General features: G+C 43.2%; 1 protein-coding gene and 1 long non-coding RNA gene across 2 annotated transcripts in view; both read left to right on the top strand.

The window, feature by feature from the left end:
• kcnh2b (potassium voltage-gated channel, subfamily H (eag-related), member 2b) overlaps positions 1-23,308 on the top strand; it is a 1,340,040-nt gene that overhangs the window by 1,233,062 nt on the left and 83,670 nt on the right. The window lies entirely within an intron of this gene.
• LOC117512216 lies at positions 2,000-19,510 on the top strand. Its single transcript, XR_004561251.1, has 3 exons — positions 2,000-2,139; positions 8,399-8,401; positions 19,500-19,510. It is a non-coding gene; the product is annotated as an uncharacterized LOC117512216 (long non-coding RNA).

The raw sequence follows: 23,308 nt of genomic DNA, 5'->3' as shown, positions 1-23,308 counted from the left end.
GGATGAGGCTTTTTGAAATGCAAAGGGCAGCTGCTGCTAGACCCTGAGAGCATGGTGGCAATCCTGTTCAATGTATGTCCCAGAGCTTTGTACTATAATAGGCCAATGGTTGTTTTCCTTCATTTGTTTCCTGCATTAGTACAGCACAAGCATAACCAGCTTTTTCAGTAACATACAATGGAAAGGCTTCCCATAATCTGGGGTACCTAACGCGGGGAGCAGATTGCATGTCTGGTTTTTAGGGCCTCAAAGCTCCCTTTGCCTGATCTGTCCAGACGAGGAGAGCTGCATTGCTTGTTTGCCCCACTGCTCTAATCATAGCACGCAACGGTGCAGTTTTATAGCATAATCACAAATCCACGGCCGACTGTACCCTGCCATCCCAAGGAATGAAAGCATCTGTCCCACTGTTTGGGGTTTTGGGAGCCTTGACTATAGCCTCCACTTGGCTTGGGGCTATACATCGCGTGGTCCCACACAACTGTCTTCCCAAGTATTCTACTTGTTGTTTGCAGAACTGCAATTTGTCCTTACTTACTTTATGACCTCCATCTGCCAATGCATGCAATACAATTAATGAATCTTTTTCACACTGTTCTTGAGTCTCTGATGCAATAAGGAGATCATCCATATATTGCACCAATGTACTGGGTATCAAGGTGTTGTAAATCTTCAGCCAGGACTTTGTTAAAGAGTGCTGGGGACAGGTTCAGTCCCTGAGGTAGCCGTGTATACGTTAGCTGTTGTCCCAGAAATGTGAATGCAAACAAATGTTGTGAGTCTGGGTGCACAGGCACACTGAAATAGGCTGAACACAGATCTATTACAGTGTACCATTTTGCTCCAGCAGGGATGCTTGATAGTATGGTATGCGGATCAGGTACTATAGGTGCCCATTTCTATATTGCATTGATAGGACGCAAATCATGTACCAGCCGATACTCTTTGGTATGTTTTTAGGGATAGGATAGATGGAGTATTGCATGGGCTTGCAGTTTTTATTAGAACCCAGCTGCCATTAGTCCTTAATTACTGGTTTTATGCCTTCAATAGCCTGAGGTTTTAATGGATACTGCCTTTGGTGAGGCAGTTTTGCTCCGGTTTACTTTTTTTTTACTGGTAAGGCTGTTTTTACTAGTCCTACATCCGTTTTGCTTTTGGACCACACCACTGGTGGTATTTGCTCTAACAATTTCTCTTGTTGGGCCGATAACACCATCTGTCCCTCTGGTCTAGGATTGAGCTCCACTTTTTGAGCTATAGCCTCATCATTTACTTTTAAATAATTCGTATAAACTGCTGGTCTTTTGACAGATGTACTTGTGGACTTTCCATGTTTTGCCATTCTTCAACTTCTGAGGCTGTCTTTACCATTGGACCTAGGTCATGGGATTCGTACTTTTCTGAGACTAAAGGGTCCATGAGGTGTGGCATTCGGCACTTGATACCATTGTTGTTCAGCTGAAGTTAGCTTGACAGAAGCTGCGGCCCCTTGGGGGCCTAAATAAATTTCGGTGGTGGTTATGTGAAACAGCCGTTGATTCATCAATGCATCCCAGCAGCATGCATAGTCAGTTTTTTCTTGTTGGCGTCGAACATCAGGGTGACATGTAAAGGTAAACTAGGTACATACTGCTTCATAGTGTTGTTCTGCCCAGGGCTTACATTTTTCCCATTCCAGTTGGAGATTTGAATTTTCTGGTTGTAACTTCAGCCAGTATACCATGGGTTGCACAGGTCGGCCCTTGTTTTCCATGTCCATAAGCACCATAATGTTGGCGAGTGCTTCGTCAGGAAAGTGTATTGCAGTCCTTGATGGGTACACACTATCTGGGTTTGTAGCTTACATAAAATGTCTCTTCCCAGCAAATTCACAGGTGTATTTGTGAGTATCAGGGGTGCTTCATTGTTTTTCCTGCAATCGTTACAGGAAGTGGGCGTGTAAACGGTATTATTTGAGTCTTCCCAGAGAAGCCGATGGTCTTAATTACAGCCCAGACTGGCCAATTTTGACCAACTGTGTCGACTTCCGCAGATGGCTGTCAGAATTTTTTGGAACTGAAATTCAACACCTTTTGGATGTGCGCCAGTTCATAAGTCCAATGCCACTCTGCATCATTCCGGCTATGTGTGACGGGGGTGTAAGAAAAATCTTAGAATTCCTTGAATTCTTAGACATTTATTAGAATTTTCCCTTGGTAATATCAAAGTTGTCTGCAAAGCACCTAAGGCCTTAAGAGAGCTCCTAAGGTGCCAAACTCGTAAGAGTAGGGAGGAGGACTTTTAAGAAGCCTAAGAGTGTCTTAAACAGAGAAGACAGCAAAAAAGACAGAGGAAGGAGAGACATTCTCCATATGTAGGATGACAGCGAGTCAGCTTGATCTACATAATTATTTTATGTTAATTTACTGTCTTAATGTATTATTGTTTAGGTTTTTGTTATCATATACACACAGTTAATATTATCATTATCTTTATTATCATCATCAGAATTTTAATTTTCTTTATAAGTACTTCTGTTTTGTCATTTGATTCTTAAGTGGACCACAATGGAAATATTTTTTTTTACTTTCTTGTGTCATGCATGTATTTTTAACATATTTATAATTATATTATGTACTTAAAGTTAATTTCTAAATAAACTCATGCATGCACGCACAAATGCACACTTGTAACATGTTGATATTCGGCATGTGAATGATGTTTGTTCAAACATTTCCAAGCTGTGTAGCAGTTCATTTAATTTTGCTGAGTTTATTATATCATATTATCATCATAACATAATTAAGTTATCCTCACGATTACACGTCTTAATGCAGTTCAGGCTATATGATTGGTTAATTTTACTGTCCATTCATGCTATGAGGGCGGAGCACATTTGTTTTTTGTTTTGTTTTCTTTTGTTTTTTGTCCTCCCCTTTCCGTGACAACCTATCACAGCTCTTAGAGGACAACGGGGTCAACCCTGCCTCTTCACAAAGATAGGAGTTTCTGTCCCCTTCTTGCTCAGACTTGCTCTCTTACACCTGCTGGCTCACTCTTAGGCTAAGATTCCTTGCCAGGAAATTTTAGGCTAAGTTAAGAGCTCTTTGAGAGGGCTTTGAGTTGCTTTCTGCATACGGGCCCAGATTTTTAAAACTATTTTCTTGCATGTAGTTTACCTTTTGCACATCAGACTTATACATATCTGACTATGTGGTCAAATTAGCTACTAATTAAGGTGAGACACAATTAGTGTTTGTCATTTGATGGGTATTCTCATGGCGTGGCCAGCTTATGGTTTGTTTGTGTTGCTCTGCACAATGTTTAACGATAGATCATAAATGTCGGAGAAACCCCACACTGTAACTATGAGTTCTTCCTCCGTCCTTGAGTGCTTGATTGTTTCAGTCGAACGTCTTTCACAGTGACATTCCTGTGTTGCTAATTAGCATGGTAACATCTCCGTAAGATTTCTTGTAAATCACTCCGGATGTCTTATCTGGTTACAAAAACGATGTTTTTCATTTTAGAAGTGTTTATTTCTCTCTAGGTTTTCAAAATATATGAAAAAAATGCTAGACATATTAGATTTACAGAAATACAGGTGTAAGTGTAATCTGTCATCTTGGATTATTTTGTCTGCGAGCAATCAGCTGACGTCATGCTGACTTCACTGAGATTGGCAGTTGCCATGTCGCATTGCTCAGCATTTACATAAAATAGACTTCTCATCTATTTTGGCCACTCCTAGCTGTGCAGCATAGAGACCATTGTCTCTTGTTGCTGGCAAACACTCACTGTGATTGAAAATGAATGACAGCTCGTCGCTTTGCCTTTGTCACTCGTGATGGATTGTAGCTAATTTGACAGTAGATTCACCAAGTGGATTTTGAGAAATTTGAGCTGGTCACTGGGCACTCTGGGGGTACCATCACTCTGGCTTTCCCGTGATTATTCAAATGTGCTGCCCATTGTGCTGCCCATCACAGATTAAGCAGGACTCCTGATATGGACTTCCTTGACATATGCCACAGAATGTTCTATTGTAAACTTTGCTTGTAGCAGGAGAATTTCTGTATGCACAGTCTGAGAATTGTGAGATACCAAGGATACTTACTTAATGACCACAAACATACAGGGTCCCATGTACCACCTGGCATGAAGTGGAACACAGTGTGTGACTGATGGTTTACAAGTGACATGTTTGTCATTTTCTCACCAAGCACTCATATTTATGCCTGTAGACGGGCTGATCTTAATATAAGGTGCAGTTTGATGCTTTGTTGGGGCTTTGTTATTGTGAGGCAACAGGAATTGACTGTGCCATAGACCACCAAAAACCTGGCCTAAAGTGGGTGCAGATTTTATGCTGTCGATACGGTGTAATATTGACATAGGCAGGTTCATGATGTGCGTGCACTCTGCATATACACAGAGAGATGTGCCCCAATTTGATCTGTCTGAGGTGAGATTGTCACAGGTGCAGCTGTCCATCAGCACAGAACCACAAAGAAACAGAGCTTCGTCTGTGGGTTACATAACACAATTTCAGCTTTTAACACCATATTTTCTGGACAGTTATATCATATTAAAATGAATGCATAATGTGTACTCCATCCAAAAAAAGATGAGTATTGTAATAAGCACATGGTTTTCACAATTAGCTTTCACAGCACGCACCAAAACACCAAATCTGGTTTGTGTTCACCTGCTAATAACTCAAATTAATTCTTCTCAACTTAACTGATGATATTCAGTTTTAAATGATGATTTGATATTAAATTACAGTGTGAAAAGGACCTTACAAAAATGCTTCTTTCACAGTTTTTCTGTTAGCATTGGCAACTTCTAACATCTTATATAGTCACATGCACAGGACCAAGTTTACATACAGGTGTACTTTTACTCCTCAAGGGTTTTTGTTGTTGTATTGGTTTTTTTTTTTGTTTGTTTGTTTGTCAGAAATCTAAAGTTTTATGTGATAAGTGGTTAAAAATGTTTCAAGTCTCAATCTTGTGCATACACATCAATTATAAATGAAGCCCCTGGTGAGACCTTTGCCAGGGTTTGCTTGTTAGCTTGAAAAATCCACAGCGCCATGAAAGTGTAGGTTTTTCCTTAGTTGGCAGCTATTATTTACTCCGAGGACATGATTACACAACAGCACGCACACACACACACACACACACACCACACACCAACTCCTACTTGGCTTTCTAAGAGCACTGTAATTGGCCTAGGGCCCGTTCCATGAAGCAAGCTCAGAAAAGTAGCGCTTAATGTGAAACACCTGACTTGAATAAGCCTAACAAATGAGATGAAGCTAAAGCAGTTCCATCAAGGCCGAGCCACATTCACGCAATCAAACTAAGTCAAGACAAGTTCAGCAAGTCAGACTAATTGCGTGTGCATGCCATTCACAGGCAGCTCATGAGGTCGACCACAGATCACAGATACCTCTCTGACCTTTTGACTCCTTATGTTCCGGTCAGATCAGTGAGGTCAGAAAGCCAGCTTTTATTAAATGTGCCCAGATCTTGATTAAAACTCGAGGTGATCGGGCTTTTTCGGTGGCTGCGCCTAAACTTTGGAACAGTTTGCCTTTGCACATCAGAGCTGCTCCATCTCTAGAGTCTTTTAAATCTGTTCTTAAGACTCATTTTTATGCTTTGGCTGTTAATACAATTTAAGCTGTGTGTGTCTGGTCTTATGTGTTTTTGTATATTTTGGAATTTTAATGCTCTGTTTTTTGTGGTATGGTTTTTGATATTGTTTTTACTGTGAAGCACTTTGGGCAGCTGCTGTTGTTGTAAATGTGCTATATAAATAAAATTGACATTGACATGTGACATCAACTGGATTCACAGGGCAAAATGTAAACAGCGAGCAGCATGTGCACATGCCTCAGAACAGCACTTAGAAGGAACCTATGAGGAAGTTAAGGAAGGAGGTAACAAAAGAATAAATAACCAGAGAGAAAGGCTGACATTGACTAATGCGTATGATTACATACCAATGCAATGCAATCTGTGAAACATGTACTGATAAATAATGTGTCCTTATTCTGAAGATTGCAATGCTTTATGCTACTGCTGTGGTGAACATGTTGAAGTGTTCTTAGATCTTGTTAAAATTATGTCTGTAGGTGTTTTTGATGTCTAAATTACATTACATTGGTCCAAATAAAAGTGGGTGCCAGTAATTGTTCACGTTTCAGCGTGTACATTGGTATTCCATTCCATTCCATTTTATTTATTTAACAGTGAAGATGGGTTTTGTCTATTTGACTCTTTTGCTTATAGAATTGTTTTTCTTTCTTTCCAATAACCCCAGATCAAATTCCTTGTATGTGCAAAATTACTTGGCAATAAATTCAATTCTGATTTTGATTCAAACTCAACTCAGTTTACAAGGCCAGTGAGTTCAAACCTATAAAAGATGAACTCAAAGCTACAAAGAGTGGCACTTAGCTCTACTGGACTTTATTCTTCTTTCTTTCTTTTACTATTTACATACTGTGCAATAAATAAGTTAATTAATTAGGGATTAATTAAGAAAGAAAGAAAAAAAATGCACGGCACCCTACAGGGCTCAAGGGTGGGTTGCACCTTCATGATTAAGTTTATGGCGCAACATATCTCCCTCTCTGATATTTCCCAGAGTTGACAGGTATGGCCTGACAATAGCCTGGTAGTAACCGGACTAGTTCAGCAGTATAAGTTACTATGATAACTCAGCGAAACTTGACGTTAGCGAGATTGCTGGAATGGAACCCTTGCTTAGAATGTTGCGACTTGTCAAAATAAGCAGGGATTGGCTTATTCATGTTTGCTGGAATACCCCTCTGTTATTTTATTTATCTGTTGTGTGGGCGTGGCCAGTTGAAGTGGAGACAGAATAGAACCCACAGGAATAACAGGGTCAGGATTTACCATCTTCATAACAGTGAATCACAAGACAAGGTCGTCCGTTCATCCGTGTGTGTCTGTGTGTGTCTGCATGTTCAAAATGACAGTATATAGGAAAGCTAGGGCTTTACTTCTTGTGCCATTCTTAACATTTTCTCTCTTCTCCCCCCATCAGACCACCACACTGATTGGTCTGCTGAAAACAGCTCGTCTTCTGCGGCTTGTCCGTGTAGCCAGGAAGTTGGATCGCTATTCTGAGTATGGTGCCGCTGTCCTCTTCTCCTTATGTGCACCTTCGCACTCATCGCTCACTGGCTGGCCTGCATCTGGTACACAACCACATGAATGAATCAGATCAGATGTACATGAGAAGGTGTAAGACAGTTATTTTTTTTTTTATATGTCTGAACCAACGATACTTGGGGATCAGTTCACATTGTTGTACTCTAAGACAAATGTAAAGTAAATACACACAAATTTTCTCATGTTTTATCAAGGTTTCCCACCTCTTTTTTAAGAGAAAAAAACAAGGTACTTTCTTTTAGCAGCAATATTCAAAGACCTTTATTGTAATGGCTATTTCATAATTTAAAAGGAAATTTAAAAAACAAAAAAACTTGCAGGGTACTAATCCACACATGTAGCAAATAGCCTTCTTCAGCTTTGTTCAACCTGAAGAACCATCAGTAATTCAGTGAAATTCCACAATGTAAACAAAGCAACATGCTCTCTGTTTACACCAAAACGTAGCAGAAATATTTGGGTAGGATGAGCCTGTCTGTGAAATGTTGTAGCTATTTAATATGTAGATATTTTAATGTGTTAATAGAAGAGTTTTTGTGAAACATACTTAATTTGGAGATCAACCACAGTTGACACTAAGTTAGCCTGGTGTCAGTCAGCATCTCTGTGACTGGAATTACAGATACAGATACTTATTGTCATTGTAACAAGTACAACAAACGGTAAACCACACACAGACTTAAAACTTAAAAGGTCTGGGAAAGACAGAAAATAAACATAAAATTTAACAGAATGGAAAAGGTGTGTTCAAAACACAAATAATAAAAAAAGAAACAAATATGAGTATGTAGTAGCAAAAGGATGATCTGTACAAAAACTGTATGTACAAAACTGTGGATACTTCAGTGGCAGTGGATATGATTGCACATTAACAAATATTGCACTCATTTCAAGTGTGGCATGTGACATGTCTATTTGGTTCCAGTGGCATTCAAAGTTCTAACAGCAGTTGGATAGAAACTGTTTTTCAATCTATCTGTACTTGCTTTAATGGCCTTGTACTGTCTGCCTGATGGCAGCAGCTCAAACAGAGTAGTCAGGGTGGGATGAGTCTTTAGGATGGTGTTGGCTCCCCTGAGACAGTACAAGCCATGAAGGTCCCCCAGTGTGGGTAGATGGCACCCAATGATCTTCTCTGCCATTTTGGTAACCCTTTGGAGCTCTTTCCTATTTGCTCCCATGTAGCTGGCAAACCACATACAGAGGCAGTATGTGAGGATGCTCTCTATGGTAGAACAGTAAAAAAAAACACAAGGATATTTTCCTGAGGATTCTCAGAAAGTGGAGTCTTTGCTGTATCTTCTTTACTAAGTGTGTGGTGTTCCTGTCCCAGGTCAGTTTATCCTCTATGTGGACTCCCAGGAAATGGAAGTCCCTGACCCTTTCCACACAGGTTCCCCCAATGATAATGATACCTGGTCTGCTGTCCTGTCATGCCTGAAGACCTCCACCATAGTTACCATACCAAGAAATTCCCCATAACCAGCTTCAATGACTACTGGCTTGTTGCACTCACACCGGTAGTGAGGAAGTGTTTTGAAAAACTGGTTAGAAGGCACATTAAGTCATTCATAACCTCCACTTCAGACAATACCAATTTGTTTACAAGGCCAACAGGTCAACAGAGGATGCCGTGACTGCTGCCCTCCACACCACGCTGACCCACCTGGAGCAACAGGGTAACTATGCCTGTCTTCTCTTCGCAGATTGTAGTCAGCATTTAACACTATCCTCCCCCATGTCCTCGTGAGGAAACTGCTGAACTTTGGTCTACCTCATTCCACATGTCTTTGGATTAAGGATTTTCTGTCAGATCGCCCACAGAGAGACAGGATTTTCCCTCACATATCCACAGCTCTCACATTCAGCACCAGTTCCCCCAGGGCTGTGTGCTGAGCCCACTGCTCTTCACCCTCTACACCTCCCCTGCACCCCTATCCACACCAGCAAAACCTTCATTAAGTATGCGGATGACACCACAGCGATAGGCTGTATCACTGGAGGAGATGAGTCCGCCTACCATGAGGACATGGAACAACTGATGTTGTGATGTAGAGAAAATAACCTGCTCCTGAGCACATCCAAAACTAGGAATTCTGTTATTACAAATGAGAGTAACTGAAAATATATGACTGGAGGACAGGCTGTCGAAATATAATTTAGTCTTGCAATATATTACATTTATCATTTTATAATTACATAAAAATGAAACTAATAGTCATAAGGTCTTCCACGGGACCTCCTCCCAGTTGGATGTAACCAGAAGACCTCACTTGGGAGATGACATCCTCACCAGATGCCTGAACCCCCTCAGCTGGCTCCTTTCAATGCAAAGGAGCAATGACGCTACTCTGAGTCCTTCTGGAATATTCAAATATTCAAAGATGTCCAGTCGTCACCTTAGGCAACTGATTATTGTCCAAGACTCATAACCACACAGTAAGACAGGAAGCACCAGGACACTCAAAACTTGGACCTTTCTCCTGCAAAGATACCTCTTGAGTCTTACAGTTCTTCCCAGGCAACACAAAAAAATCAGAGGCTGAGGACCTAGAGACATGAATATCCCTGCTGAGATAAGTGAATGTCTCCACAAGTTCAACACTTTGGCTGCATACAGATACACTCCTGGTTTGGGGTGTAATGATGCAACCTGAATTGTGATAACCATATCATGAAGCTTGTATGGAATCATGTTTTTTTTTTTTTGTGTGTGTGTGTGTGTGTGTGTGTGTGTGTGTGTGTGTGTGTGTGTGTGTGTGTGTGTGTGTGTGTGTGTGTGTGTGTGTGTGTGTGTGTGTGTGTGTGTGTGTGTGTGCAGTTTTTTTTTATTAGTTTTGTGATACCATGAGAAGTCTGCACAGAAGAAGTAATGACCTCTTGCAGAACAATCATAAGTGATTTAGAAAATATTCAAACAGGAAACAGAAAACATCAGAGATTACAATTTATAATTAGGAATAAATTGCTTCTTTAACGTTAAAGCATTCACCACAGATTACTTTCTGCATAATTAGTGTGAACAGTGATGTTATTATATATTGTGATATGTATTGCATTGTGGAGATTGCTAGTGTATCATATCAGCCCGACTTCAGAGTCTGGAAAGTGATTGACAGCCTTGATCTTGGTCTCGATCCAGGAGAATCAAAAACCCAGACACTCTGATTCCTTGTTCAGCTTCTCAGTTGCTGTCTGTACTCAGGGTATGTGTTGATTCTGCACTTTTGTATTTACGTACCTTAATTAAATCATGTACATACAACATCAAACTGCCAAAGTACAACCTGACACAGTCCAGCACATGTCAGACAGTTTGAATTTACTCAGCACTCTGCCAGCCAACACTGTTTGTTATTGCCTCCTTTCACAGTTTAATTGCAAATAAGTTTTGTTTTTATTCTGTAAATGCATATTAAATCTGATATGATATCACAACAAAATTATGTCAGATTAAAAAGAGGGCATTGCTGTAGTCATATATAGTACCAGCAGTAAGCAGCATATCAAACAACAGCAACACAACAGTTATGTATCCTTGTACTGGAGAGCAGAGTCAACAATGTGTAATGCATATTCTGCAGATCAACGTCCTGCAAAATAAAACTGGAAACATTTGTAGGATTAATTCAGCATCTTCCCATACATAAAATCAACTATGGAAATTTTGCCACCTGCCTTGGGTGGTAGTTGTGCATGTTTTACCATTTTGCATCATTCTTGAAATATTATTTCCTGAAAAGTCTCTCTCCATGTGGTGGTGCCTTTTCATAATAGGACTGGCTGAAAGGTCAGCAGTTCCTGACTGCACCCTCCTATATTTCACTTTGCTGTTTCACACATGGGGCTACTCTGCCCTTTAAAAAAAAATTTTTTTTTTTTGCTTGTTAATATGAATCCCTCTCCGTTTCAGTCAATATTTGCATATACATGAACTGTAACTATCATTATTTTAACAGGTACGCCATCGGGAATGGAGAGAGGAATGGTTCAATTGGCTGGCTCCATACGCTGGGGGACCAACTGGGAAAACACTATAATGACTCTGTCCAAGGTAATAAGAACAAAACCATACAAAGTACACCTTCTTGTTATAGACGGCAAGTTTAATTGCAAATCCTCTTCAACCTATATTCAACTGAATACACCACAAAGACAAGATATTTAATGTTCAAACTGATAACTTTATTGTTTTTGTGCAAATATTTGCTCATTTTGAAATGGATGCCTGCAACACGTTTCAAAAAAGATGGGACAGTGGTATGTTTACCACTGTGTTACTGTTGTGTGGTCCGCCATAAGAGGAGGTACTGCTGGCCCACCACCAGAGGGCGCCCTGCCTGAAGTGCGGGCTTCAGGCACGAGAGGGCGCTGCCGCCACGGACACAGCCGGGAGTGACAGCTGTTACTCATTATGTCCTGACAGCTGTCACTCATTCTTCATCATCCCACTCCATAAAACCCAGACGTCATCTCCACCTCATCGCCGAGATATCGTACTTCAATGGAGGTAATATCCTCAGCCATTTGTGTTTACTTATAAGCTGTATATTGTGAGTGTTTGCAGGAGTACCGGTCCCTCTTCCTGTGGAGGCTGAGTGAGTGCAGGACGGCACTCTTTTCCTCTGAGGGATCTGTCGCGGCTCGTCTTTAGTCTTCTCAGGATGTCGTCTTTTAGATAACACAAACTAATTGCAAGTGATATGCTAGAAAATGACACAACACTTTAGAATAATTCAGCCTTAAGCAAGATAAAATGCACAGAGTTTTTAAGTTTATTTAAGCCTTCGACACAAAGCTTAGACAAACTGAGTCCTCTAGAGAGACTGAATATGACAACCGCGCTCGTCTATTTATTGGAGACCCGCGGGCATCGCTCCTCCTTCGACTTTTTTATTTATTTCATTCCCAGACATGGTTTCTATTGGAAGCGTCCTCTAGTGAACCCTAAGCAGGTGTTAGGCCATTATTTCAATGTGACAAACGCTCCCATTAAAACATGAAGGATTTACAACTGATTTTTTTAAAAGACCTTCAGCCACAGGTGCAGCTGGCCTGAGGCCCCCTCCGCACGTGGCCTCAGCCACACGTGCAGCTGGCCTGAGGCCCCTGCACGCGGCCTGTGGGAAAGCACCTAAAAGGCCTTGGAAAGCCCCTGACAGACTAAATGACTAATAGAGCCCTTTTTTGGGTTGAACACCTGCTAGTTCAACCAGAGGACATACAGTTCGGATCAGGACACTTGATAGTTCATCACAGTTCAAATATGGACCTAAAAATTCTTCTACAGTCCCTCCTCTGGGACTCGAAAGAGTCCCATTACATCAACTATACTCTTGGGTGTTTACTGACAAGACATCCTCATTTGTGCATTGCAATAAAAAAGAAAAACACATCACTCGACTTACTGATAACTCTGGTGCGGATATGAATATCAGTGATACTTCACACGGTAAATATATTGCAGTGCAGGTGAACCTACATACTAAGGCACAAGGTGAGCAATTAGCCGGATTATATCAACACAAGGTGACATTCAAACATTGAGTTTGGTGTAATTTAAGGCACTTAAAATGGCCACATAAAACAAGTTACATCAACCTCTTAATCATGGCAAAGTAAAGGCTTCACATTGACATCAGTGCAACCAATCATCTTCTGGCATCTATTGACTCACTCAACCAGAGGCTCCAACCCATTATACTTGGTTCTACATATTATTTTGTTAAAGCGTCACACATTTATTATTTAAATGCATCAAATAACCCCTACGTTACCACTATTTAGTCAACCAATCAAGAAACTATTCTAAGGTTGCGCAGCTATATCTAGTTAAATGATAAAACACAATAAATGGTTTCCCTTCATGTCCGTCCTTAAGTCATTTGCCTTAGTCAATCATATAATGGTTTTCATTATAGGCCATTTCTCAACATTCTCCACTTTGTTTTTCTTCTTTTTCAGCTTGTTTTCTAATGCCCTTTTTGGCTAGACGCCAAATTTAGGCGATGCATGTCTCTTGAGGCATGCTATAATTTAAGAAAAAAGGGGTCCCTATGGTGCATCTTTACTACTAAATCTACAAACATGCCGTGTAAGGGTCCCCTTTTTATAACTTTGCAATGTGATATCTATGTGTATGCATTTAGCTTTATCTGTGTTACGCAGATGATGGTAAGGACAGACATTTACCCAACCTTCGTTACTAACATATATCCTTCTTTGTTTTATTTACACTCAGATTTCTGAAACCAGTCCGCAATTCAAACTCAAGAACCAAGATCATAGTCCGTGTTCAGTGCCATTACGTCAGTCTGCGCTCCTCAGCATTTACTCAGCATCTGAAGTTTTGGGAGAAGTTGGGGAACATGGGGAGGTTGGCCTTTCAGGGGTAGTGGGGGAAGGATCAGGAATTCTGGCTTTCAGACAGTCGTGCAGTTCTCTGATGGATCTTTCCAGCTCCTTGTGCTGCTTGGCCAGGTTGTACAGGGCCCCCAGAGAATTCTTGCCCACATTCAGGGTGGTGGTGGCCAGCCCTAGCTGTTCCCTTTCCATATGCTCCATCATGCAGGCTAGCATGTCCATACTAGACTGAAGACCACACAGTTGAGTATGGAGGCCCTCCTGAGCACAAGAGATGTTGGCATTGTCACGGTGTATCCTGAACAGGTATGCAGCTGTCTGACTTAGTTGTGGCATGATTTCCTCAAATAGCTCATGGGGAATGTGATTTGTGAGGGGCAGGAGCTGCTCCAAGGTTTTTGGAACAGACTCTTGTGGAAGACGAAGCTCTCGAACCAAGATTGCCATGTCCTGTGGGGTAACCATGACCAGATTAAGGTTGTGCAGTCCAGGGGACAGGAAGTACAAGGGGGAAGGCATTTCGTGTGTGGGGGGAGTATTGTTGATGTCGCACAGGCAAGTGGGTGGGACACTCTGGGCATTTAGCAGCCTGTACAAAGCTCCCCTCTGTCCTGGTGGGTGAGTTCGACTAAGGTCCACCCCTGCTGATCCTCCTCCAGAGGTACTGGGCTGATCAGAATATCTCTCCTGCCTTGGGGGTGGAAAGCTGGGGACAGGGCCTAGCAGTGAATTGGGTCTAGGATGCACTCGGGCAGTTGCTGCATATGGCCGACCTTGGCTGCCTCCCCTGGAGGGTATCGTTGCCACTGGCACATGTGACTGTCTCCATGGCATCTGCGGAAGGGGTGTGTTCCTGAGTCCAAAGGGTCCTTCAGGTGATGGTGGAGTCCTCGGGCCGACTCTTGCTGCAGGCAGATTCTGTGAAGCCGTCATCGCCAGGTGCTGGAACGATGAAGATCCTTCTGTTGCCAACTGGTTTAGCTGCTGGATGGACGGCGGCTGTGGCGACCAATCATGTCTCGACCATCCCTCCTGTATATCCTCTTCTCCAAACAGTTCTGAGAGTCCAATCAGACTTGATAGAGGCAGATCAGGCATAGGTCCCTGATCAGGGGAGTCTGGTCTCTCAGCCATACTCCTGTGTCCTAGTAATATACATATACGTTCATTATTACAGCTCCATGTCATTCTTTCAGATATTGTCTATCCTATCCCTCATTTTTGTGGGTGCATGAGTGTGAATGTAAATGTGCGTACATGTCTTCTTCCTCGTCTACAATATCACCAAGCACAGTCCATCCCAGTCCTCCCTATCTGGGGTGTACGCCACAATATTAGGGAGCTGGGGGCTGTCGGGGAGGATAATTGGTATTTCATCCATTTCCATATATTCTGGTTCTCTGTCTGTTTCATTTGTGCTTTCTTCTAGGGCTCGGATGGCTAACAGTGGGAGCTGTCCTACTGTGGATGAAAGCAATTTATTGACCAGAAATTTTATCAAGGGAATACCACAACATATTACCAGCAAGACCGCCACCCCTGTTAGTGCCAAGATTACACCTATCTGGTATAACCAGTCTTTCCATGATATCCACCCTCTCCTTAGAGTCCCAAACAGTGAAAACAGTGGGCCAATATTCATTCCATTCCCTACAATGTATCCAGAATCGTCAGTTTCATTTCTCCCTCCTATGGAGTTACTTAACAGTTCCTGTTGCATCTCCTCAAGTGTGATTAAGAGCTCTGTCAAATTTCCGTCTTCCCCTGTACGCATGGGAATAGCTGTGCAACATTCGGTGGCTTTGATCATAATACAAACTCCTTGTTCATCAGCCATCATCATCTCAATAGCTAATCTATTTTGCATTGTCATTAGCGAGGTGGCGTGCAGTTGTTCGGTTAAGGCTCCTACTGCTGCCAATGTCCAGTTCAGGTATCTTTGTTGATTATACCACAAGTAATTAATCCACTGCACCTCCTGGAACCTAGAACGGATTTTTGGAGTAACCCCGAACAGAGCCAATGCCCATCCCCATTTATCCGCATCTTCATCTGCTTTAACTCTGCTACTGTCTATGGCTTCTAACTGTCGGGGTATCCCTTCTGGTATCCCGTTTCTTACTGTGATGTTGTAGTCTGTTTTAAACGTCATTATTCCTCTTTTCTTACGAAGTTTCTGTGGCATGGGTTGTATTGAATTTGGCATTTCAATTACTGTTATAGCTCCTGTGAGCATCACAGGAGCACAAAGGCCCTTCCAATTAGGGGACAGCGATGACAGGAGTTTCCTTCTTTGTCCGCATATCCAAAAGATGTCAGCTAAGGGTACCGTTCCCTTAGGTAAATTTGGAGTAGATACCCATGAAGCATGGGTGAGATTCAGTCCAATTACAGACCCCCCTGTGGCTGGTACTATTTGTTCACACTGTATGCCTGCTGCTGGCAGGGTGTGACAGACGGTAATGTTCCATGCTGTTTTGGCCGGTTTGTATTCTTGCTGCTTTTGCATACACTGTATGTGGTGTTTTGGCTGGGTCGTCCCTACCTGCCAATCGCTTATGTATTGTGCTACTAAGCCTTTAGCTATACAGAATGGGTGTATCATCCCTTTCTCTATTTTAATCATAGGTGGAACGGTTCCTTCTGTACTCAGGGGCACTGGACAAAGTTTACTGTCGGCAGCATATTTTTCATCACCTACTGCCATTTTCATAACACATTGTGTATAGCATTCTGCTTGGTCTGAGTTATGTTGGGGACTCCTATAACAGTTGTTGATATCAGGTAGGGGTTTAGCCTGAGGTATCACACCTTTCCGGTGACAGGCTATGCAAGGCTTTTCACTGATCTGCCTAGCCGAAAATTTCAACCATTGGTAAAATAAATTGGTCTTCAACCCTTGTGTGCGGGCTAGGTCTATACTGGGATCCCATCTCCCTAAGTGACTGCTTGTTTCTAGGCTTCTAATTGTCCTCTTTTTCCTTGGTTTGATTTTTACCCATTTTGTGGCTTCATGTACTGTAACAGTTACGTCTTGCTTGGTTTCCCTGCATCCTCTTTTATCACAAATTACCTCTATGTTGAGTGTTCCCTCCTATTCACATTTGATGCTAATGGCTTCGCCTAATATGTAATCCCCCAGCTTTCCCTGTATTCCTATGTTCTTGTAGGCTTTTGATTTAATGTATACCAAATTATATGTTTTTCCTGTGTTTAGAATGCCTTGTTTAGCTGCTATTGCGGCCATGGCCACGGCACAGTCCGTTGTATGTTTTGGATGTCTATTTTTTCCCATACTGACCACCAGTAGTATTGTCAATCCCTTGAATAATTCCTTAATCATTGCTCTGATGACTGTTGAGATGTGCTACTAGATGTGCTACTAAGTGAGCCGTCACTAGATGAGCTGTCACTAGGGATGTGTGGTGTATCTGTGCTTTGTCTGGGTTGTACTTCCTGCGGTTCTTCTGTCGGTAAATCTACTGAGTTGCTGTCCGAGTCTGATGTCTCCTGTGGCCTGTCTATCTGTCGGTCTGTATTTCTGTCTGTCTGTTGGCCTGCGTCTCCAGTTGTTTCTGAGTCTGCATCTGAGTCTGTCGCTGCTCTATCTGGCAGGGATCCACTACTCTCTGAAGCTGTGCGTCGTCTTTGTTCAATCAGTCTCTGTGAGCGCCTTGGCCAGTGTTCGCCTGGCTGCAGAGAGGCGTGGCCTTCCCTCGGTGCTTCTTCTGGCTGCAGGGAGGCGTGGCCGTCCCTCGGTGCTGCTGTAGGGTCTCTGGCTTCTCCTGCTTCCCCCCTTGGCCCGGCGGCTCTGCCAAGATGAGCTTGCCGAGGCCGCAGGGGCGCTGGGCCACCAACCCTACAGCAGTGGTTTAAATGAAACCAAGTGTCCTTACCGTCTACTTTGACTGCTGTACGTGAGGCAAGAATAACTTTGAAAGGACCTTCTCGGCGGGGCCTGTCCCACTTCTTTTTGAACACCTTGACGTAAACCAGATCACCAGGCTGGATGCTCTGATTTTCAAGTGGAATCTCTGCTTCTCTGTCTTCTGTAGCACCTTTGACCTGCAAAAAGATAGTTTTGTGTATTTGGGTTAACTGTCTCAGATAATTATGCCATTCGTCTTGTAGCTGCTCCAGCGATGGTCCTTCGTAGGGTCCTCTCAGGTATGGAATAGGCATCGGCCGACCTGTAAGAGCTTCAAATGGTGTCAAATGGGTTAGTCGGTTAGTTTGTGAGCGCATTGACAATAAAGCAAGCGGCAACGCATCCAGCCAGGTTAGTTTGCCATTGCTGTCTGCTATGATTTTTGCTAGTTTGTTCTTTAAAATGCCATTAGCCCGTTCTACTGCCCCATTTGATTGAGGGTGATAAACACACCCAAACTTCTGTTTGATACCCAATTGTTTGAATGTTTCTTGTGTAACCTTGGCTACAAAAGCCCTACCGTTGTCAGATGAGATAGTATCTGGAATGCCAAATCTTGGAAAGACATCTCGGCACAAGAATTTGGCTACCGTTTTATGGTCTTGATTTGCAGAGGCTACTGCCTCAATCCATCGGCTGAATCTGCATATCACTACCAAAACATATCATTCGTTTAACTCGATTTTCAGCTCCCATGTCTATGAAATCCATCATAAGATGTCTGAATGGCCCATCAGGGACCGGAATGTGGGCTAAAGGGGCTGTGAATGATTTCCGGACCTTGTACTGTGCACATACCTCACACTCATTCAACAAACGGTCCACTGTTGCTGCCATATATGGTGACCACCAGACAGCTTTTAGTTTGTTCATAATTTGGACTCGCGAACAATGATCGGGTCCGTGGGCCCAAATGATTGCATGTCGTAATAAATTGGTGGGTAACACAAAATGTCCATGACTACTGCGCCACAGCTTGTCCGCTGGCCCCTGACTGCGTGTCTCAATAGCGCCTCGTTTAACCCACATTCGTTTTTCTTCTCCACTGGCCCTACTTTGAGCCACTATCAGTGCGTCAAGTGAAACCAGTGGGGCACAATCTTGGATGGTTAGCAGGGGAAACATATGTTCTCCTTGTGCTCCTTTGCACGCTGCGTCATCTGCTAGGTTGTTACCTTGAGCTATAATGTTATTATTCTTTTGATGACCTGCACATTTAATGATGGCTACCTCAGACGGTAATTGGAGAGCTTGTAACAGTTGGGAAATCGCTTCTCCATGAGTGACAGGGGTGCCATCTGCTCTCAGGAATCCCCTTTGTTTCCAAATGTTTGCATGTACATGACATACGCCATAAGCGTAGGCTGAGTCTGTGTAGATATTAACACGTTGATCTTTAGCTATCTGGCAAGCCATAGTTAAGGCTTTGATTTCTGCCAGTTGGGCTGAACAAGGCTGATCAATTCCTTGGGACTCCAGTAATTCAAAGGTTTCGCCATCCGTGTTTAGTTTAACAATCCCCATACCCGCATGCAATCCCGCGGCATCCCGAAAGCATGAGCCATCCACGAACAGGGTTAGATCTGCATCTATGGCGTGATTATACAAATGTTCTCTGGCTCTCAAAAATTTCTCTGTCTCTGCCACACAGTTATGTGGAGTACCATCTAACGGTGTGGTCAATTTGGTGGCGGGATTCACCGTGTGACAACGTTGTATTGTTATTTCTGGAGCGGACAACACAACTTCATATCCAGTGCGTCTAGCTTGTGTTAAGACAAAACGTTGACTGGTTAGCAGGGCATGTAACTGATGCGACGTGTACAACGTTACTGCATGTCCCATGATTATGGATGATGCTTTTTGAAATGCAAAGGCAGCTGCTGCTAGACCCTGATAGCATGGTGGCAATCCTGTTTCAATGTTGTCAAGCTTTGTACTATAATAGGCCAATGGTTGTTTTCCTTCATTTGTTTCCTGCATTAGTACAGCACAAGCATAACCAGCTTTTTCAGTAACATACAAATGGAAAGGCTTCCCATAATCTGGGTTACCTAACGCGGGAGCAGATTGCATGTCTGTTTTTAGGGCCTCAAAAGCTCCCGTTGCCTGATCTGTCCAGACGAGGAGAGCTGCATTGCTTGTTTGCCCCACTGCTCTAATCATAGCACGCAACGGTGCAGTTTTTATAGCATAATCACAAATCCACGGCCGACTGTACCCTGCCATCCCAAGGAATGAAAGCATCTGTCCCACTGTTTGGGGTTTGGGAGCCTTGACTATAGCCTCCACTTGGCTTGGGGCTATACATCGCGTGGTCCCACACAACTGTCTTCCCAAGTATTCTACTTGTTGTTTGCAGAACTGCAATTTGTCCTTACTTACTTTATGACCTCCATCTGCCAATGCATGCAATACAATTAATGAATCTTTTTCACACTGTTCTTGAGTCTCTGATGCAATAAGGAGATCATCCATATATTGCACCAATGTACTGGGTATATCAAGGTGTTGTAAATCTTCAGCCAGGACTTTGTTAAAGATGGCTGGGGACAGGTTCAGTCCCTGAGGTAGCCGTGTATACGTTAGCTGTTGTCCCAGAAATGTGAATGCAAACAAATGTTGTGAGTCTGGGTGCACAGGCACACTGAAATAGGCTGAACACAGATCTATTACAGTGTACCATTTTGCTCCAGCAGGGATGCTTGATAGTATGGTATGCGGATCAGGTACTATAGGTGCATCCATTTCTATTATTGCATTGATAGGACGCAAATCATGTACCAGCCGATACTCTTTGGTATTGTTTTTAGGGATAGGATAGATAGGAGTATTGCATGGGCTTGCAGTTTTTATTAGAACTCCAGCTGCCATTAGTCCCTTAATTACTGGTTTTATGCCTTCAATAGCCTGAGGTTTTAATGGATACTGCCTTTGGTGAGGCAGTTTTGCTCCCGGTTTTACTTTTATTTTTACTGGTAAGGCTGTTTTTACTAGTCCTACATCCGTTTTGCTTTTGGACCACACCACTGGTGGTATTTGCTCTAACAATTTCTCTTGTTGGGCCGATAACACCATCTGTCCCTCTGGTCTAGGATTGAGCTCCACTTTTTGAGCTATAGCCTCATCATTTACTTTTAAATTAATTCGTATAAACTGCTGGTCTTTTGACAGATGTACTTGTGGACTTTCCATGTTTTGCCATTCTTCAACTTCTGAGGCTGTCTTTACCATTGGACCTAGGTCATGGGATTCGTACTTTTCTGAGACTAAAAGGGTCACATGAGGTGTGGCATTCGGCACTTGATACCATTGTTGTTCAGCTGAAGTTAGCTTGACAGAAGCTGCGGCCCCTTGGGGGCCTAAATAAATTTCTGTGGTGGTTATGTGAAACAGCCGTTGATTCATCAATGCATCCCAGCAGCATGCATAGTCAGTTTGTTCTTGTTTGGCGTCGAACATCAGGGTGACATGTAAAGGTAAACTAGGTGTACATACTGCTTCATAGTGTTGTTCTGCCCAGGGCTTACATTTTTCCCATTCCAGTTGGAGATTTGAATTTTCTGGTTGTAACTTCAGCCAGTATACCATGGGTTGCACAGGTCGGCCCTTGTTTTCCATGTCCATAAGCACCATAATGTTGGCGAGTGCTTCGTCAGGAAAGTGTATTTGCAGTCCTTGATGGGTACACACTATCTGGGTTTGTAGCTTACATAAAATGTCTCTTCCCAGCAAATTCACAGGTGTATTTTGTGAGTATAACAGGGGTGCTTCATTGTTTTTCCTGCAATCGTTACAGGAAGTGGGCGTGTAAACGGTATTATTTGAGTCTTCCCAGAGAAGCCGATGGTCTTAATTACAGACCCAGAGAGGGGGAGATGAGCGCCCATTTTCCCTATGCAAGAGTATGTTGCCCCTGTATCCACCATGAAAGGGAAATCTCTGTTTTGTATATTAACAGTGACGGTTGGCTCTTCCTTAGGTATCATCGAAATAGCCAATGCCACCGTTTCCCCCTCTGTCTTCTCTAGGCCTCCCTATTGCCAATAGGCAGAGGGTCCAACCCAAGGTCGGGCCGGACAATTTCTCATTCGATGTCCAGGTTGTCCACAGCTCCAACACTCATTAGAGGGTTGATCCCCTATTGGGGGTGTTGGTCCCATAGGCGGTCCCGCTTGACTGTTCCTGGGAGCTGAGTTTTGGAATCTGCTTCCAAATGAAGGTTGGCGAGATCCTCTTCGCCACCCTCCTCTTTGACCTTGAAGTTCCGTGACTCTCCTCTCCACCCATGACTGTAGGTGGGTCCATTTCCGGGTGTGCCAGTGCTATGGTAGTGATAGTGATGCTCCACTGGTGCTGAGACTTCTCCTGCAGCAGTGCTCCCTGCTGCTCCTTGGGGGCTCTGTGTGGCTGTTACCACAGGTGCCTGTATGGTGGCAGCAGTGTTTGCCGTAGGGCCTGTGCTTGCCGACTCAGAAGGAACAGGGGTCATCATTGGTGCCTGGGTCTTTGTTTTTTCTTTCTTGACTTTGGTTAGCTCTCCCAACTGCATCTGCACCAATTTTTTCGTCAGGGATTTTGCTGCATCTTCTTCTTTTTGTTTTTCTTTCTTGTAGATTTCAAGATGGTGACAAATATGCTCAGAGTATAAAGCCCAATTCATTTTTGATAGTCCCACGACTCCATCTAGGGCTTTCTGAACCTCATCTGGTAGAGCCTTTTTTACAGTTATTTTAAACAGGATTTCAGTTGCTGGAGAATGGTTCCATGCATTTCCTGTTTCCTCCGCCCATCTTTTCTGGAATCGGTGCAGGAACTTCTTGGGCACTCTTCAGGTGTCCACTCCTCATCATCCAATTTAGAGGGATCCAAGACCTCAGGGTACTTTCTTCTCAGTCCTTCCCACATGGAGTTTCTATAGCGATTAAAGGGGACTTCATCATGTTGATTAGTGCCCATCATTTGTGTTAGTCCAACCTTTCCTGCTAATTCTTCAGTGTCATGTTTTCCCATGACATGCATTAGCAAGGCTTTTATGTCACCTAAAGACAAGGTTACCCCTGCAGTGCCTTCTTCTAAGGCAGTTATCCATCTCCCAGCTCCTTGGGTGATGTCTGGCAGTCTGTTGGCCAGCCCCACCATGTCTGTCCAGCTCCATGGGGTATACACATGATGACCATTTCTAACCACCAATGGGCATATGAGGTCTTCGTCCTCCTCTTCTTCTGTGCGGGCTCCATACTGTCTTCCAGATCGAGTGCGACTGACTGGTTCCAGGCAGTCCATCCAGTTGGTTATATTCTGTTCTAAAGCCGCTATGTCTTTGGCTACACATCGTTGCCTTTGCCTGAGTCGGGCCTCTTTTGCACTCTCAATGCTGATCTCACCAGAAATTTTTCGGGTGGGTGGCTGTATAATGTGATTCCCTTGATTGGGCGTCGATTGTTGTAATATTCTTCTTTCCTCGGCGTCCCTATGTCTTTGTATTCTTTCCTTCGCTAGCCGAAGTTGCTCAGCTAGTTCTTCATTATCTCTTCTGGCCAGATCCAGTGTGTCACAGAAGCTCTTGTGCCACTCTTCGGAGCCTCTATAGCCTGTGAAGGTCCAGTCAACTGACTTATGGTGGGAGGGGACGGTTTTCAGTGGACCTCGATGTGCAGGCGGAGCCTTCAGGTCTCTCTCTTTATCCTCGTCTGCCTCCGTGTCACTGTTATTTGTGGCCCCCCCTGCTGGTCGTGGTGAGCGACCACTTACTTTCGGACTTGGAGACCTTGTATGATCCATTTGACAGACTGAGGACCTGTCTCCTTGTGGCTCCCGAGCT

This window comes from Thalassophryne amazonica, chromosome 1, assembly GCF_902500255.1.
Source record: "Thalassophryne amazonica chromosome 1, fThaAma1.1, whole genome shotgun sequence".
Taxonomy (NCBI): Eukaryota; Metazoa; Chordata; class Actinopteri; order Batrachoidiformes; family Batrachoididae; genus Thalassophryne; species Thalassophryne amazonica.
This window is presented reverse-complemented; position numbering and strand designations above follow the sequence as displayed.